At 53.1% G+C, this 19,254-nt stretch overlaps 1 long non-coding RNA gene across 1 annotated transcript; it reads left to right on the top strand.

Annotated features, from left to right (window-relative positions):
• Window positions 1-14,893: 14,893 nt before the first annotated feature.
• On the top strand, window positions 14,894-16,828 carry LOC144122866 (uncharacterized). The gene is made up of 3 exons (XR_013312920.1): window positions 14,894-15,075; window positions 15,858-15,919; window positions 16,273-16,828. It is a non-coding gene; the product is annotated as an uncharacterized LOC144122866 (long non-coding RNA).
• Window positions 16,829-19,254: the final 2,426 nt, after the last annotated feature.

The raw sequence follows: 19,254 nt of genomic DNA, 5'->3' as shown, positions 1-19,254 counted from the left end.
TGCTCACCTCCGGCGCTGGCCCATCGAGCAAGCTGCCGTGGCTAACTAGAAAAATGCCACATCGAAGGGAAAGAAATCATTTAAAACTCATGCGTCACTGCTAGCCGCTCTGGATTATTGTGCCCGGATGCCCAATCGCCTCCGGTGCTGGCCCATCGAGCAAGCTGCCGTGGCGAATAAGGAAAATGCCAAAACGAGGCGAAAGAAACCATTTACAACACATGCATCACTGTTAGCCGCTCTGGGCTAGGATGCCCGGATGCCCGATCGCCTCCGGCGCTGGCCCATCGAGCAAGCTGCCGTAACGAACTAGAAAAATGCCAAAACGAGGCGAAAGAAACCATTTAGAACACATGTGTCACTGTTAGCCGCTCTTGCCTAGGGCGCCCGGATGCTCGATCGCCTCCGACGCTGGGCCATCGAGCAAGCTGACATGGCTAACTAGAAAAATGCCACAACAAGGGGAAAGAAACCATTTACAACACATGCGTCACTGTTAGCCGCTCTGGCCTAGGGTGCCCCGATGCTCGATCGCCTCCGACGCTGGGCCATCGAGCAAGTTGCAGTGGCTAACTACACAAATGCCACAACGAGGTGAAAGAATCCTTTTCAACACATGCGTCACTGTTAGCCGCTCTGGCCTAGGGTGTCCGGATGCTCGATCGCCTCCGGCGCTGGCCCATCGAGCAAGCTGCCGTGGCTAACAAGAAAAATGCCACAACGAGGAGAAAGAAACCATTTACAACACATGCGTCAGTGTTAGCCGCTCATGGCCAATTGTGCCCGGATGCTCGATCGCCTCCGAGCTTGGGCCATCGAGCAAGCTGCCTTGGCTGACTAGAAAAACGACACAATGCGGGTAAAGAAACCTTTTACAATACATCCGTCCCTGTTAGCCTATCTGGCCTAGGGTGCCCGGATGCTCGATCGCCTCCGACGCTGGGCCATCGAGCAAGCTGCCGTGGCTGACTAGAAAAATGCCACATCGAGGACAAAAAAATCATTTATAACACATGCGCCACAGTTAGCCGCTCTGGAATAGGGTGCCCGGATGCTCGATCGCCTCCGACGCTGGCCCATCGAGCAAGCTGCCGTGGCTAACAAGAAAAATGCCACAACGAGGAGAAAGAAACCATTTACAACACATGCGTTAGTGTTAGCCGCTCTTGGCCAATTGTGCCCGGATGCCCGATCGCCTCCGAAGCTGGTCCACCAATCAAGCTGCCGTGGCGAACAAGAAAAGTGCCACAACGAGGGGAAAGCAACCATTTACAACACGTGCGTCACTGTTAGCCGCTCTGGCCTAGGGTGCCCGAATGCCCTACCGCCTCCGGCGCTGCCCACTGAGCAAGCTGCCATGGCCAACTAGAAAATTTAAACAACGGGAAAGAAACCATTTACAACACATGCGTCACTGTTAACCGCTCTGGCCTAGTGTGCCCGGATGCCCGCTCGCCTCCGGCGCTGGCCCATCGAGAAAGCTGCTGCGGCTAACTAGAAAAATGCCAAAACGAGGCGAAGGAAACCATTTACAACACATGCGTCACTGTTAGCCGCTCTGGTCTAGGGTGCCCGGATGCCCACTCGCCTCCGGCGCTGGCCCATCAAGCAAGCTGCCATGGCTAACTGGAAAAATGCCACAACAAGGGGAAAGAAACCATTTACAACACATGCGTCACTGTTAGCCGCTCTGGCCTAGGGTGCCCGGATGCTCGATCGCCTCCGGCGCTGGCCCATCGAGCAAGCTGCCGTGGCTAACAAGAAAAATGCCACAACGAGGAAAAAAATTTATTTATAACACAAGCGTCACTGTTAGCCGCTCTGGAATAGGGTGCCCGGATGCGCGATCGCCTCTGGCGCTGGCCCATCGAGCAAGCTGCCGTGGCTAACAAGAAAAATGCCACAACGTGGAGAAAGAAACCATTTACAACACATGCGTCAGTGTTAGCCGCTCTTGGCCAATTGTGCCCGGATGCCCGACCGCCTCCGAAGCTGGTCCACCAATCAAGCTGCCGTGGCGAACAAGAAAAGTGCCACAACGAGGGGAAAGGAACCATTTACAACACGTGCGTCACTGTTAGCCGCTCTGGCCTAGGGTGCCCGAATGCCCTACCGCCTCCGGCGCTGACCCACCGAGCAAGCTGCCATGGCCAACTAGAAAATTTAAACAACGCGAAAGAAACCATTTACAACACATGCGTCACTGTTAACCGCTCTGGCCTAGTGTGCCCGGATGCCCGCTCGCCTCCGGCGCTGGCCCATCGAGCAAGCTGCTGCGGCTAACTAGAAAAATGCCAGAACGAGGCGAAGGAAACCATTTACAACACATGCGTCCCTGTTAGCCGCTCTGGTCTAGGGTGCCCGGATGCCCGCTCGCCTCCGGCGCTGGCCCATCAAGCAAGCTGCCATGGCTAACTGGAAAAATGCCACAACAAGGGGAAAGAAACCATTTACAACACATGCGTCACTGTTAGCCGCTCTGGCCTAGGGTGCCCGGATGCTCGATCGCCTCCGGCGCTGGCCCATCGAGCAAGCTGCCGTGGCTAACAAGAAAAATGCCACAACGAGGAAAAAAAATTATTTATAACACAAGCGTCACTGTTAGCCGCTCTGGAATAGGGTGCCCGGATGCGCGATCGCCTCCGGCGCTGGCCCATCGAGCAAGCTGCCGTGGCTAACAAGAAAAATGCCACAACGTGGAGAAAGAAACCATTTACAACACATGCGTCAGTGTTAGCCGCTCTTGGCCAATTGTGCCCGGATGCCCGATCGCCTCCGAAGCTGGTCCACCAATCAAGCTGCCGTGGCGAACAAGAAAAGTGCCACAACGAGGGGAAAGAAACCATTTACAACACGTGCGTCACTGTTAGCCGCTCTGGCCTAGGGTGCCCGAATGCCCTACCACCTATGGCGCTGGCCCAACGAGCAAGCTGCCGTGGCCAACTTGAAAAATTCAACAACAAGGGGAAAGAAACCATTTACAACACATGCGACACTGCTAACGTCTGGCCTAGTGTGCCCGGATGCCTGCTCGCCTCCGGCACTGGCCCATCGAGCAAGCTGCTGTGGCTAACTAGAAAAATGCCAAAACGAGGCGAAGGAAACCATTTACAACACATGCGTCACTGTTAGCCGCTCTGGCCTAGGGTGCCCGGATGCCCGCTCGCCTCCGGTGCTGGCTCACCGAGCAAGCTGTCATGGCCAAATAGAAAAATGCAACAACGAGGGGAAAGAAACCATTTACAACACATGCGTCACTGTTAGCCGCACTGGCCTAGGGTGCCCGAATGCCCTATAGCCTACGGCGCTGGCCCATCGAGCAAGCTGCCGTGGCTAACTAGAAAATGGCCACAACGAGGGGAAGAAACCGTTTACAACTCATGCGTCACTGTTAGCCGCTCTGGCCTAGGGTGCCCGGATGCCCGCTCGCCTCCGGCGCTGGCCCATCGAGCAAGCTGCCGTGGCTAACTAGAAAAATGCCACATCGAGGGGAAAGAAATCATTTAAAACTCATGCGTCACTGTTAGCCGCTCTGGATTATTGTGCCCGGATGCCCAATCGCCTCCGGTGCTGGCCCATCGAGCAAGCTGCCGTGGCGAATAAGGAAAATGCCAAAACGAGGCGAAAGAAACCATTTACAACACATGCATCACTGTTAGCCGCTCTGGGCTAGGATGCCCGGATGCCCGATCGCCTCCGGCGCTGGCCCATCGAGCAAGCTGCCGTAACGAACTAGAAAAATGCCAAAACGAGGCGAAAGAAACCATTTAGAACACATGTGTCACTGTTAGCCGCTCTTGCCTAGGGTGCCCGGATGCTCGATCGCCTCCGACGCTGGGCCATCGAGCAAGCTGACATGGCTAACTAGAAAAATGCCACAACAAGGGGAAAGAAACCATTTACAACACATGCGTCACTGTTAGCCGCTCTGGCCTAGGGTGCCCCGATGCTCGATCGCCTCCGACGCTGGGCCATCGAGCAAGTTGTAGTGGCTAACTACACAAATGCCACAACGAGGTGAAAGAATCCATTTACAACACATGCGTCACTGTTATCCGCTCTGGCCTAGGGTGCCAGGATGCTCGATCGCCTCCGGCGCTGGCCCATCGAGCAAGCTGCCGTGGCTAACAAGAAAAATGCCACAACGAGGAGAAAGAAACCATTTACAACACATGCGTCAGTGTTAGCCGCTCATGGCCAATTGTGCCCGGATGCTCGATCGCCTCCGAGCTTGGGCCATCGAGCAAGTTGCCGTGGCTAACTAGAACAGTGCCACAACGAGGGGAAGGAAATCATTTAAAACACATGCGTCACTGTTAGGCGCTCTCGCCTAGGGCGACCGGATGCCCGATCGCCTCCGGCGCTGGCTCATTGAGCAACAAGGCGGAAATTTGGGCGAGTTGGCAAGTGTTCATTTTCGCTCTCATCGCAACAAGAACGGGACACAAGACGAAGGACTAGCACAAACAGGCGCTCTTTGTGCTAGTCCTTCGTCTTGTGTCCCGCTCACTGAGCAAGCTGCCGTGGCTAACTAGAAAAATCCCAATACGAGAGGAAAGAAACCATTTACAACACATGCGTCACAGTTAGCCGCTCTGGCCTAGGGTGCCCGGATGCCCGCTCGCCTCCGGCGCTGGCCCATCGAGCAAGCTGCCGTAACGAACTATAAAAATGCCAAAACGAGGCGAAAGAAACCATTTACAACACATTCATCACTGTTAGCCGGTCTGGGCTAGGGGGCCCGGATGCCCGATCGCCTCCGAAGCTAGTCCACCAATCAAGCTGCCATGGCGAACAAGAAAAGTGCCACAACGAGGGGAAAGAAACCATTTACAACACGTGCGTCACTGTTAGCCGCTCTGGCCTAGGGTGCCCGAATGCCCTACCGCCTCCGGCGCTGGCCCACCGAGCAAGCTGCCATGGCCAACTAGAAAATTTAAACAACAACGGGAAAGAAACCATTTACAACACATTCGTCACTGTTATCCGCTCTGGCCTAGTGTGCCCGGATGCCCGCTCGCCTCCGGCGCTGGCCCATCGAGCAAGCTGCTGTGGCTAACTAGAAAAATGACAAAACGAGGCGAAGGAAACCATTTACAACACATGCGTCACTGTTAGCCGCTCAGGCCTAGGGTGCCCGGATGCTCGATCGCCTCCGGCGCTGGCCCATCGAGCAAGCTGCCGTGGCTAACAAGAAAAATGCCACAACGAGGAAAAAAATTATTTATAACACAAGCGTCACTGTTAGCCGCTCTGGAATAGGGTGCCCGGATGTGCGATCGCCTCCGGCGCTGGCCCATCGATCAAGCTGCCGTGGCTAACAAGAAAAATGCCACAACGTGGAGAAAGAAACCATTTACATCACATGCGTCAGTGTTAGCCGCTCTTGGCCAATTGTGCCCGGATGCCCGATCGCCTCCGAAGCTGGTCCACCAATCAAGCTGCCGTGGCGAACAAGAAAAGTGCCACAACGTGGGGAAAGAAACCATTTACAACACGTGCGTCACTGTTAGCCGCTCTGGCCTAGGGTGCCCGAATGCCCTACCACCTCCAGCGCTGGCCCACCGAGCAAGCTGCCGTGGCCAACTAGAAAAATTCAACAACAAGGGGAAAGAAACCATTTACAACACATGCGACACTGCTAACCGCTCTGGCCTAGTGTACCCGGATGCCTGCTCGCCTCCGGCGCTGGCCCATTGAGCAAGCTGCTGTGGCTAACTAGAAAAATCCCAAAACGAGGCGAAGGAAACCATTTACAACACATGCGTCACTCTTAGCCGCTCTGGCCTAGGGTACCCGGATGCCCGCTCGCCTCCGGTGCTGGCTCACCGAGCAAGCTGTCGTGGCCAAATAGAAAAATGCAACAACGAGGGGAAAGAAACCATTTACAACACAAGCGTCACTGTTAGCCGCTCTGGAATAGGGTGCCCGGATGTGCGATCGCCTCCGGCGCTGGCCCATCGAGCAAGCTGCCGTGGCTAACAAGAAAAATGCCACGACGTGGAGAAAGAAACCATTTACAACACATGCGTCAGTGTTAGCCGCTCTTGGCCAATTGTGCCCGGATGCCCGATCGCCTCCGAAGCTGGTCCACCAATCAAGCTGCCGTGGCGAACAAGAAAAGTGCCACAACGAGGGGAAAGAAACCATTTACAACACGTGCGTGACTGTTAGCCGCTCTGGCCTAGGGTGCCCGAATGCCCTACCACCTCCGGCGCTGGCCCACCGAGCAAGCTGCCGTGGCCAACTAGAAAAATTCAACAACAAGGGGAAAGAAACCATTTACAACACATGCGACACTGCTAACCGCTCTGGCCTAGTGTGCCCGGATGCCTGCTCGCCTCCGGCGCTGGCCCATCGAGCAAGCTGCTGTGGCTAACTTGAAAAATGACAAAACGAGGCGAAGGAAACCATTTACAACATATGCGTCACTGTTAGCCGCTCTGGCCTAGGGTGCCCGGATGCCCGCTCGCCTCCGGTGCTGGCTCACCGAGCAAGCTGTCGTGGCCAAATAGAAAAATGCAACAACGAGGGGAAAGAAACCATTTACAACACATGCGTCACTGTTAGCCGCACTGGCCTAGGGTGCCCGAATGCCCTATAGCCTACGGCGCTGGCCCATCGAGCAAGCTGTCGTGGCTAACTAGAAAATGGCCACAACGAGGGGAAGAAACCATTTACAACACATGCGTCAGTGTTAGCCGCTCTTGGCCAATTGTGCCCGGATGCCCGATCGCCTCCGAAGCTGGTCCACCAATCAAGCTGCCGTGGCGAACAAGAAAAGTGCCACAACGAGGGGAAAGAAACCATTTACAACACGTGCGTCACTGTTAGCCGCTCTGGCCTAGGGTGCCCGGATGCCTGCTCGCCTCCGGCGCTGGCCCATCGAGCAAGCTGCCGTGGCTAACAAGAAAAATGCCACAACGAGGAGAAAGAAACCATTTACAACACATGCGTCAGTCTTAGCCGCTCATGGCCAATTGTGCCCGGATGCCCAATCGCCTCCGGTGCTGGCCCATCGAGCAAGCTGCCGTGGCGAATAAGGAAAATGCCAAAACGAGGCGAAAGAAACCATTTACAACACATGCATCACTGTTAGCCGCTCTGGGCTAGGATGCCCGGATGCCCGATCGCCTCCGGCGCTGGCCCATCGAGCAAGCTGCCGTGGCTAACAAGAAAAATGCCACAACGAGGAGAAAGAAACCATTTACAACACATGCGTCAGTCTTAGCCGCTCATGGCCAATTGTGCCCGGATGCTCGATCGCCTCCGAGCTTGGGCCATCGAGCAAGTTGCCGTGGCTAACTAGAACAGTGCCACAACGAGGGGAAAGAAATCATTTAAAACACATGCGTCACTGTTAGGCGCTCTCGCCTAGGGCGACCGGATGCCCGATCGCCTCCGGCGCTGGCTCATTGAGCAACAAGGCGGAAATTTGGGCGAGTTGGCAAGTGTTCATTTTCGCTCTCATCGCAACAAGAACGGGACACAAGACGAAGGACTAGCACAAACAGGCGCTCTTTGTGCTAGTCCTTCGTCTTGTGTCCCGCTCACTGAGCAAGCTGCCGTGGCTAACTAGAAAAATCCCAATACGGGAGGAAAGAAACCATTTACAACACATGCGTCACAGTTAGCCGCTCTGGCCTAGGGTGCCCGGATGCCCGCTCGCCTCCGGCGCTGGCCCATCGAGCAAGCTGCCGTAACGAACTATAAAAATGCCAAAACGAGGCGAAAGAAACCATTTACAACACATTCATCACTGTTAGCCGGTCTGGGCTAGGGGGCTCGGATGCCCGATCGCCTCCGAAGCTGGTCCACCAATCAAGCTGCCATGGCGAACAAGAAAAGTGCCACAACGAGTGGAAAGAAACCATTTACAACACGTGCGTCACTGTTAGCCGCTCTGGCCTAGGGTGCCCGAATGCCCTACCGCCTCCGGCGCTGGCCCACCGAGCAAGCTGCCATGGCCAACTAGAAAATTTAAACAACAACGGGAAAGAAACCATTTACAACACATGCGTCACTGTTATCCGCTCTGGCCTAGTGTGCTCGGATGCCCGCTCGCCTCCGGCGCTGGCCCATCGAGCAAGCTGCTGTGGCTAACTAGAAAAATGACAAAACGAGGCGAAGGAAACCATTTACAACACATGCGTCACTGTTAGCCGCTCTGGCCTAGGGTGCTCGGATGCCCGCTCGCCTCCGGCGCTGGCCCATCAAGCAAGCTGCCATGGCTAACTGGAAAAATGCCACAACAAGGGGAAAGAAACCATTTAACACACATGCGTCACTGTTAGCCGCTCTGGCCTAGGGTGCCCGGATGCTCGATCGCCTCCGACGCTGGGCCATCGAGCAAGTTGCAGTGGCTAACTACACAAATGCCACAACGAGGTGAAAGAATCCATTTACAACACATGCGTCACTGTTAGCCGCTCAGGCCTAGGGTGCCCGGATGCTCGATCGCCTCCGGCGCTGGCCCATCGAGCAAGCTGCCGTGGCTAACAAGAAAAATGCCACAACGAGGAAAAAAAATTATTTATAACACAAGCGTCACTGTTAGCCGCTCTGGAATAGGGTGCCCGGATGTGCGATCGCCTCCGGCGCTGGCCCATCGAGCAAGCTGCCGTGGCTAACAAGAAAAATGCCACAACGTGGAGAAAGAAACCATTTACATCACATGCGTCAGTGTTAGCCGCTCTTGGCCAATTGTGCCCGGATGCCCGATCGCCTCCGAAGCTGGTCCACCAATCAAGCTGCCGTGGAGAACAAGAAAAATGCCACAACGTGGGGAAAGATACCATTTACAACACGTGCGTCACTGTTAGCCGCTCTGGCCTAGGGTGCCCGAATGCCCTACCACCTCCGGCGCTGGCCCACCGAGCAAGCTGCCGTGGCCAACTAGAAAAATTCAACAACAAGGGGAAAGAAACCATTTACAACACATGCGACACTGCTAACCGCTCTGGCCTAGTGTGCCCAGATGCCTGCTCGCCTCCGGCGCTGGCCCATCGAGCAAGCTGCTGTGGCTAACTAGAAAAATCCCAAAACGAGGCGAAGGAAACCATTTACAACACATGCGTCACTCTTAGCCGCTCTGGCCTAGTGTGCCCAGATGCCTGCTCGCCTCCGGCGCTGGCCCATCGAGCAAGCTGCTGTGGCTAACTAGAAAAATCCCAAAACGAGGCGAAGGAAACCATTTACAACACATGCGTCACTCTTAGCCGCTCTGGCCTAGGGTGCCCGGATGCCCGCTCGCCTCCGGTGCTGGCTCACCGAGCAAGCTGTCGTGGCCAAATAGAAAAATGCAACAACGAGGGGAAAGAAACCATTTACAACACATGCGTCACTGTTAGCCGCACAGGCCTAGGGTGCCCGAATGCCCTATAGCCTACGGCGCTGGCCCATCGAGCAAGCTGCCGTGGCTAACTGGAAAAATGCCACATCGAGGGGAAAGAAATCATTTAAAACTCATGCGTCACTGTTAACCGCTCTGGATTATTGTGCCCGGATGCCCAATCGCCTCCGTTGCTGGCCCATCGAGCAAGCTGCCGTGGCGAATAAGAAAAATGCCAAAACGAGGCGAAAGAAACCATTTACAACACATGCATCACTGTTAGCCGCTCTGGGCTAGGATGCCCGGATGCCCCATCGCTTCCGGCGCTGGCCCATCGAGCAAGCTGCCGTAACGAACTAGAAAAATGCCAAAACGAGGCGAAAGAAACCATTTAGAACACATGTGTCACTGTTAGCCGCTCTTGCGTAGGGTGCCCGGATTCCCGCTCGCCTCCGGCGCTGGCCCATCGAGCAAGCTGCCATGGCTAACTATAAAATGGCCACAACGAGGGGAAAGAAACCATTTACAAGATATGCGTCACTGTTGGCCGCTCTGGCCTAGGGTGCCCGGATGCTCGATCGCCAGCGGCGCTGGGCCATCGAGCAAGTTGCAGTGGCTAACTACACAAATGCCACAACGAGGTGAAAGAATCCATTTACAACACATGCGTCAGTGTTAGCCGCTCTTGGCTAATTGTGCCCGGATGCTCGATCGCCTCCGAGTCTGGGCCATCGAGCAAGTTGCCGTGGCTAACTAGAACAATGCCACAACGAGGGGAAAGAAATCATTTAAAACACATGCGTCACTGTTAGGCGCTCTCGCCTAGGGCGACCGGATGCCCGATCGCCTCCGGCGCTGGCTCATTGAGCCACAAGGCGGAAATTTGAGCGAGTTCGCAAGTGTTCATTTTCGCTCTCATCGCAACACGAACGGGACACAAGACGAAGGACTAGCACAAACAGGCGCTGTTTGTGCTAGTCCTTCGTCTTGTGTCCCGCTCACTGAGCAAGCTGCCGTGGCTAACTAGAAAAATCCCACTACGAGAGGAAAGAAACCATTTACAACACATGCGTCACAGTTAGCCGCTCTGGCCTAGGGTGCCCGGATGCCCGCTCGCCTCCGGCGATGGCCCATCGAGCAAGCTGCCGTAACGAACTATAAAAATGCCGAAACGAGGCGAAAGAAACCATTTACAACACATGCGTCACTGTTAGCCGCTCTTGCCTAGGGTGCCCGGATGCCCGCTCGCCTCCGGCGCTGGCCCATCGAGCAAGCTGCCATGGCTAACTAGAAAATGACCACAACGAGGGGAAAGAAACCATTTACAACATATGCGTCACTGTTGGCCGCTCTGGCCTAGGGCGCCCGGATGCTCGATCGCCTCCGACGCTGGGCCATCGAGCAAGTTGCAGTGGCTAACTACACAAATGCCACAACGAGGTGAAAGAATCCATTTACAACACATGCGTCACTGTTAGCCGCTCTGGCCTAGGGTGCCCGGATGCTCGATCGCCTCCGGCGCTGGCCCATCGAGCAAGCTGCCGTGGCTAACAAGAAAAATGCCACAACGAGGAGAAAGAATCCATTTACAACACATGCGTTAGTGTTAGCCGCTCTTGGCCAATTGTGCCCGGATGCCCGATCGCCTCCGAAGCTGGTCCACCAATCAAGCTGCCATGGCGAACAAGAAAAGTGCCACAACGAGGGGAAAGAAACCATTTACAACACGTGCGTCACTGTTAGCCGCTCTGGCCTAGGGTGCCCGAATGCCCTACCGCCTCCGGCGCTGGCCCACCGAGCAAGCTGCCATGGCCAACTAGAAAATTTAAACAACAACGGGAAAGAAACCATTTACAACACATGCGTCACTGTTAACCGCTCTGGCCTAGTGTGCCCGGATGCCCGCTAGCCTCCGGCGCTGGCCCATCGAGCAAGCTGCTGTGGCTAACTAGAAAAATGACAAAACGAGGCGAAGGAAACCATTTACAACACATGCGTCACTGTTAGCCGCTCTGGCCTAGGGTGCCCGGATGCCCGCTCGCCTCCGGCGCTGGCCCATCAAGCAAGCTGCCATGGCTAACTGGAAAAATGCCACAACAAGGGGAAAGAAACCATTTAACACACATGCGTCACTGTTAGCCGCTCTGGCCTAGGGTGCCCTGATGCTCGATCGCCTCCCACGCTGGGCCATCGAGCAAGTTGCAGTGGCTAACAACACAAATGCCACAACGAGGTGAAAGAATCCATTTACAACACATTCGTCACTGTTAGCCGCTCAGGCCTAGGGTGCCCGGATGCTCGATCGCCTCCGGCGCTGGCCCATCGAGCAAGCTGCCGTGGCTAACAAGAAAAATGCCACAACGAGGAAAAAAATTATTTATAACACAAGCGTCACTGTTAGCCGCTCTGGAATAGGGTGCCCGGATGTGCGATCGCCTCCGGCGCTGGCCCATTGAGCAAGCTGCCGTGGCTAACAAGAAAAATGCCACAACGTGGAGAAAGAAACCATTTACATCACATGCGTCAGTGTTAGCCGCTCTTGGCCAATTGTGCCCGGATGCCCGATCGCCTCCGAAGCTGGTCCACCAATCAAGCTGCCGTGGCGAACAAGAAAAGTGCCACAACGTGGGGAAAGAAACCATTTACAACACGTGCGTCACTGTTAGCCGCTCTGGCCTAGGGTGCCCGAATGCCCTACCACCTCCGGCGCTGGCCCACCGAGCAAGCTGCCGTGGCCAACTAGAAAAATTCAACAACAAGGGGAAAGAAACCATTTACAACACATGCGACACTGCTAACCGCTCTGGCCTAGTGTGCCCGGATGCCTGCTCGCCTCCGGCGCTGGCCCATTGAGCAAGCTGCTGTGGCTAACTAGAAAAATCCCAAAACGAGGCGAAGGAAACCATTTACAACACATGCATCACTCTTAGCCGCTCTGGCCTAGGGTGCCCGGATGCCCGCTCGCCTCCGGTGCTGGCTCACCGAGCAAGCTGTCGTGGCCAAATAGAAAAATGCAACAACGAGGGGAAAGAAACCATTTACAACACATGCGTCACTGTTAGCCGCACTGGCCTAGGGTGCCCGAATGCCCTATAGCCTACGGCGCTGGCCCATCGAGCAAGCTGCCGTGGCTAACTAGAAAATGGCCACAACGAGGGGAAGAAACCGTTTACAACTCATGCGTCACTGCTAGCCGCTCTGGCCTAGGGTGCCCGGATGCCCGCTCGCCTCCGGCGCTGGCCCATCGAGCAAGCTGCCGTGGCTAACTAGAAAAATGCCACATCGAGGGGAAAGAAATCATTTAAAACTCATGCGTCACTGTTAACCGCTCTGGATTATTGTGCCCGGATGACCAATCGCCTCCGGTGCTGGCCCATCGAGCAAGCTGCCGTGGCGAATAAGAAAAATGCCAAAACGAGGCGAAATAAACCATTTACAACACATGCATCACTGTTAGCCGCTCTGGGCTAGGATGCCCGGATGCCCGCTCGCCTCCGGCGCTGGCCCATCGAGCAAGCTGCCATGGCTAACTAGAAAATGGCCACAACGAGGGGAAAGAAACCATTTACAACATATGCGTCACTGTTGGCCGCTCTGGCCTAGGGTGCCCGGATGCTCGATCGCCACCGGCGCTGGGCCATCGAGCAAGTTGCAGTGGCTAACTACACAAATGCCACAACGAGGTGAAAGAATCCATTTACAACACATGCGTCAGTGTTAGCCGCTCTTGGCTAATTGTGCCCGGATGCTCGATCGCCTCCGAGTCTGGGCCATCGAGCAAGTTGCCGTGGCTAACTAGAACAATGCCACAACGAGGGGAAAGAAATCATTTAAAACACATGCGTCACTGTTAGGCGCTCTCGCCTAGGGCGACCAGATGCCCGATCGCCTCCGGCGCTGGCTCATTGAGCCACAAGGCGGAAATTTGGGCGAGTTGGCAAGTGTTCATTTTCACTCTCATCGCAACACGAACGGGACAAAAGACGAAGGACTAGCACAAACAGGCGCTGTTTGTGCTAGTCCTTCGTCTTGTGTCCCGCTCACTGAGCAAGCTGCCGTGGCTAACTAGAAAAATCCCACTACGAGAGGAAAGAAACCATTTACAACACATGCGTCACAGTTAGCCGCTCTGGCCTAGGGTGCCCGGATGCCCGCTCGCCTCCGGCGCTGGCCCATCGAGCAAGCTGCCGTAACGAACTATAAAAATGCCAAAACGAGGCGAAAGAAACCATTTACAACACATGCGTCATAGTTAGCCGCTCTGACCGAGGGTGCCCGGATGCCCGCTCGCCTCCGGCGCTGGCCCATCGAGCAAGCTTCCGTGGCTAACTAGAAAAATGCCACAACGAGGGGAACAAACTATTTACAACACATGCGTCACTGTTAGCCGCTCTGGCCTAAGGTGCCCGAGTGCTCGATCGCCTCCGACGCTGGGCCATCGAGCAAGCTGCCGTGGCGAATAAGAAAAATGCCAAAACGAGGCGAAAGAAACCATTTACAACACATTCATCACTGTTAGCCGGTCTGGACTAGGGGGCCCGGATGCCCGATCGCCTCCGGCGCTGGGCCTTCGAGCAAGCTGCCGTAACGAACTAAAAAAATGCCAAAACGAGGCGAAAGAATCCATTTACAACACATGTGTCACTGTTAGCCGCTCTTGCCTAGGGTGCCCGGATGCCCGCTCGACTCCGGCGCTGGCCCATCGAGCAAGCTGCCATGGCTAACTAGAAAATGGCCACAACGAGGGGAAAGAAACCATTTACAACATTTGCGTCACTGTTGGCCGCTCTGGCCTAGGGCGCCCGGATGCTCGATCGCCTCCGACGCTGGGCCATCGAGCAAGTTGCAGTGGCTAACTACACAAATGCCACAACGAGGTGAAAAAATCCATTTACAACACATGCGTCACTGTTAGCCGCTCTGGCCTAGTGTGCCCGGATGCTCGATCGCCTGCGGCGCTGGCCCATCGAGCAAGCTTCCGTGGCTAACTAGAAAAAGGCCACAACGAGGTGAAAGAAACCATTTACAACACATGCGTCGCTGTTAGCCGCTCTGGCCTAGGGTGCCCGGATGCCTGATCGCCTCCGGCGCTGGCCTATCGAGCAAGCTGCCGCAACGAACTATAAAGATGCCAAAACGAGGCGAAAGAAACCATTTACAACATATGCGTCACTGTTCGCCGCTCTGGGCCCGAATTACGGAACTCGCTCTAAAGTTGTAGAGCGTTACGTCAAAATGACGACAGCATGACGACAAGGCGAGACGTCAACGCGTGACGGAACGCGGAATCAACCAATGGCTAGTAGGGTGCCGCCCCGGAAGAGTTTATTTGCACGACAAGAGGCTTATTTGCACGGCAAGGGGCCGTATGCTAACTTTTTTATAAGAATACGCAGTGAATAAAATAAACATTGTTTTATTCTTTCATAAAAGTGTATTTCACTCTCACTGCCATGAAGTAAAACAAGAAGGACATTCACTTTTGCAAATAACTGCTTTCGTGGGTAAGTTTTGTTGCCATGAGGGCGCGCTGGCAGATGTAAACACTGAACATGGCGGCCTTCTAAAAAAACAGCTGATCCCACGGCTAGTTCCTGCTTTTTTACGCGTCGTCTGAAATCAAGGTTCTATTTGGTTGTCCAAAGTGAGCGCATAACAATTATCGAAGCCAGTGAAGGTCCCGGGCCTCCAGAAAGGAACCTGCACGAAACGTCGGGCCCGAAAATCGACGAAGACAACTTGAGGTAAGCCTGTGTTATTGGTTTAAAGATGCCACATGCCAAACATATGATTTGGGTTCTGTTTCTTTCACTTTAGCAAATACAAGGCGTCCACGAAGCACGGCTTGTTGGATAAAATCAACTTTTTTGGCTTCATAAACGTCTGGCACAAATGATTCAGTTGGGAAGGAGCAAGAACCAAGCAAGGCGGTTGGGCGCACGCTAACAACCTTGCTCGTTTTCGGTCGTTCTTAGCTGTGCTATAAGTTGCTGCAGCGCAGCACACGCATATGTTCCTGTAAAAACATATTAGCCCAAACTCAGAACAAAGGTTTTTCCCTGTTATTCCCTGCTTTCGAAAAGCGGAGCAGAAACTATTCCCTGTTTGTTTTCCCCGCTGTGTTCGCTGCTGCAATTCTCTAAGCGGGAATTATAGTCTCGAAATGCCGCCAACACGAAGAATGCCAAGCGAGCAAGAGCTTATCATAATAGAGTTCATTGAGAGCCATCCGCTCTTGGCTCGGGCTTCTGCCGGCCTAACAAACTCATACACAGCTATTGAAAAGCGCGAGCTGTGGATACAGCTTGCGTCAACAACAAGGGGTCGGCCGTTTAAAAACATGATGTCTGTGCCTTGCGCCTTGCTAGCACTGTTTATTCCATCTGTGGTGTATTTTAGTCTCGGAGGAGGTGCAGGAATGCATAGACAAGTGATTGAGCATTATTGATTGCTTCTCTTTTGCTAGTGCTCTTTTAGTTTCATGGTTTGCCAGTACCAATCAGCCGCACCTTTTACCCTGTTACAGCAGAGGAGATGAACGGGGAGCCTCAGCAAGTTGTCGACAAGACACACGGAGCCCCACAGACCGTGAGTTGGCTTTCCATTATTCAAGCTCCATACTACCCTTTCTGGCAGCTGATTGAAAGTAACAGCACTATACTCTCTGGCAGCATTTGCAGCAGTAGCCAAAATACTGCAGTGATTCTACAGTGCACACAAAACTATCTCTCTCTGGCTTTGCCACGCAGTGCAGAATGTTTATTTCTCTTGCAGTGAGGCTGTGACATCTCCTAGCAGTCTAGCAAATGTACACATGAAATATGCTACTACAATGCTGCCCAAGATTGCTGTCCTGTATATTTATGTCAAGTCCTCTAACACATTGTACCAAATGTTTTGCGTATTCCACCGCGTGATGAGCACATTTTCTTTCCCGACAGCTACACCGGTGCCCTCGTCGCAGCCCTCACAGCAGCACACACCAGAGCCCCCACTGCAGCCCTCAACACGTGCCACGCCGAGCCTTCTTGGGAAGCGACGGCGAGACGATGGGGCCAATAAGGTGCTGCACCAGATGCTGTATGAATCGCATCGTTTCGATTCCCTTACTGACGCCCGGAACCGCCAGGACGCTGTTTTTCAGCAAAGCATGCTGGAGGTGTGTACTCGCTGCGCACACTGCACTTTGAAGAGTCGAAGCCGTCACCTGAAGCATAAATATCAGTGCTCTCTTTTGAGCACCTCTACTTCTGTTTTGACGCCTCTTGTGGGAGGTGGTTGGGACAGCTGAGTTTATGAAACTGACACGAGTCTTCTACAGCCATACTTTGTCCAAAATATCTCAGCACCTGAAATTTTACATAAAGCTTAAGCGAGATCTCGAAATTGGTTGTCAGTAATAATTTGTAATTGGAAGTATTTTTACATGCAGGCCATATGGGAGGTGACAGATGCTGTGCAGGCGTCAAATGGTCAGCAAGAGCTGCTCATCCAGAATGTGAACATACTGACGCTAATCTTACAAAAGCAGCTTGAGCCACCTGCACCACATTGAATTGTTCATATTTATGTGCATTATTTGCTTGTTCTTATTTTTATGAAAGAACATCTTCATATGTTTATATTTATTCAAGAACATTATTTACTTCTCTGCCAGGTGCAGACTCATTGATCTATTTTTAGTTTGCTTGTTAAAATTTCTGTTTTATGTGTTTGTTTATTTACATTGTCTGCTTCTCTGTCAGGTTTCTGTTTTTGTATTTATTCAACATCATCTCTGCCATGTGCCATAGCATCATTTTTTTATTTCTTGTAAGCTCTGCAGGCCCGGATGCTTCACACTGTTTATTTTCTTCCAGTTATGTAATTTAAGCTCTGCCAGGTGTGAAAGCCTCCTATACTCTTTTATTTTCCATTCCTTTCAAATGTTTACCTGCAGCTGTGGCAGGTGCACAAGGTGCAATTTCTAGTGCTTGTTTTCTTTCATTGCAATATGTGGGCAAGTGCAATATGTGGGGCAAAGTTGTTCTGAAGTGACTGTAGTTATGAAGGGCATCATAATATGGGGATTCTGGATAAATTTTGAACACTTCGATTTTGTGTCTGTTAAGGTTGTTTGCATGTTCCTGAGTCGTTTTTTTTCGCACTACTTTTCCTGCTTTTCCGTAAAGTGTCCATTGTGTGCATTGTAACATGTTCTATCCTCAGTAGACCCGAGGAAAAATGAGGCTTGCCAGCATTCGTCCAAAGTCGCTTCTGAACTAGTGTTGAATGCAGGCAAAAAAAAATGGCGGATGCTTGAGCTCCGCCTTTAAAGATATGATGCAACAATGTTAATGTCTCTCGTTTGTGGGTCCCTTTACAACTTCAAACGCAGCCATGTTGGCATCATCGTCTGTGATACTCGTGTGTCTTTTACACGTAACATGATTTTTTAGTCCAGTAAAATCTACTAAGAGCAATGTCTTGTGTAGCACTTGCTGTGCATTCCACCAGTTATGTAATGTGTTTCAGCAAAGTGCAAACCAGGGCTACATCGGGCCTACAAGTCTGCACAACATGCCAAACCTGTGATTACTAGCATTCAAGCTGGCAGTCAAGATGAAGCTTTTTTTTTTAAGGGGCAAACAGCGTGTAAGACTTAGACGGAAAGCAAAGAAAACATAGGACGAGTGCTCATCCTGTGTTTCCTGTGCTTTCCGGCTATATCTTTCGCACTGTTCGCCTTAAAAATGTACAGCCAACTCGCCCGTTTGGCCACAGTGTAAGATACAACTGTTCTTGTGCAATCTCTGCGCAGCACTCGACAAGGCATATGCAAATCACTGTTGATGCTGCATGCTTTTGTTTCCCTGCTGTGTGTTACAGTTGGGAAACTATTATGAACAGCTGTGGCGAAAAACATTATTGTGACCAATGAATAAACGTGGTGCAAAAACAAACGCTTTACTGGTTCCTAGCAGTCTCCACACCACACTTTTCCCTCGTGCACATTCATCAAACACATAGTTACAGCAAGCAACTGTTTGCCTAAGTAGGCAGGTTGACGCAAGCAACGGCGAAAGACGGTGTACAAGGATGCATTTCACTTGTTGGACGAGCTGTTTCGGCGTGTATTTCGACTTGAGAAGGAGAAAGTGCAGTAGCTGTGCGGCAAGCTTGCTGATGCACTGAAAGGCGTACTGGTGACCGCTGCCGGTGGAGCAGCAGTTGGTGTGTGCACTTCATATCTTGACACTGGAGGCTTTCAAGCACACGTAAGAAAAAGTAATTTACAAATGCTGGAATGTGGCTACCAGTGGCCAAGGGCATCATATCACACAGGGGCTCACGCACTAACAGAGGGCAATGGCACTGCCCGTAGCAAGAGTGGCTACGACAACTCGCCACGCCAGCACGGCGAGTCATTGCAGCCACAGCTGCCAGATGGTCTAGGGCTTACTGCCGGTGGTGCTGCTGTTGCCGCTGCTGCTGCCGCTGCTGCTGTCGCCGCACCATCTGCAGGTGTGCTTGCCTCTGCAGACGGGTTGTGCCAAAGAGGCCAATTATACGGTCTCGCATGGCTCTACCACGCAGGTAGGTCATGCGGGATCCTGTCCCCGCCAAGGATCCGGCAAGCAGAGGTGGTCCATTGTTGTCAGGGTCATCAGTAGTGTCGTCTTCGTCTGCAGCCAGGGCTTCTTCAAGACAGATGTTGTGCAACGCAGCACACGCTGCAATGATGACCACCGCCCGCTTTGGCTCGTAGTGGAATGTCCGGTACCTTTGAAGGCACCGGAAGCGGCTTTTGAGAACACCAATGCAGCGTTCCACAACACATCGCATTGAGGCGTGTGCTGCGTTGTACTGCCCTTTTGCAGTGTTTGCACCAGGATGCCCTGACACTGGTGTGAGCAGCCACGGCTCCAGTGGATATCCACTGT

The sequence above is a fragment of the Amblyomma americanum genome, chromosome 3 (assembly GCF_052857255.1).
Source record: "Amblyomma americanum isolate KBUSLIRL-KWMA chromosome 3, ASM5285725v1, whole genome shotgun sequence".
Taxonomy (NCBI): domain Eukaryota; kingdom Metazoa; phylum Arthropoda; class Arachnida; order Ixodida; family Ixodidae; genus Amblyomma; species Amblyomma americanum.
Note: the sequence above shows the minus strand (reverse complement) of the source record. Positions and strands in the feature narration are given on the sequence as shown.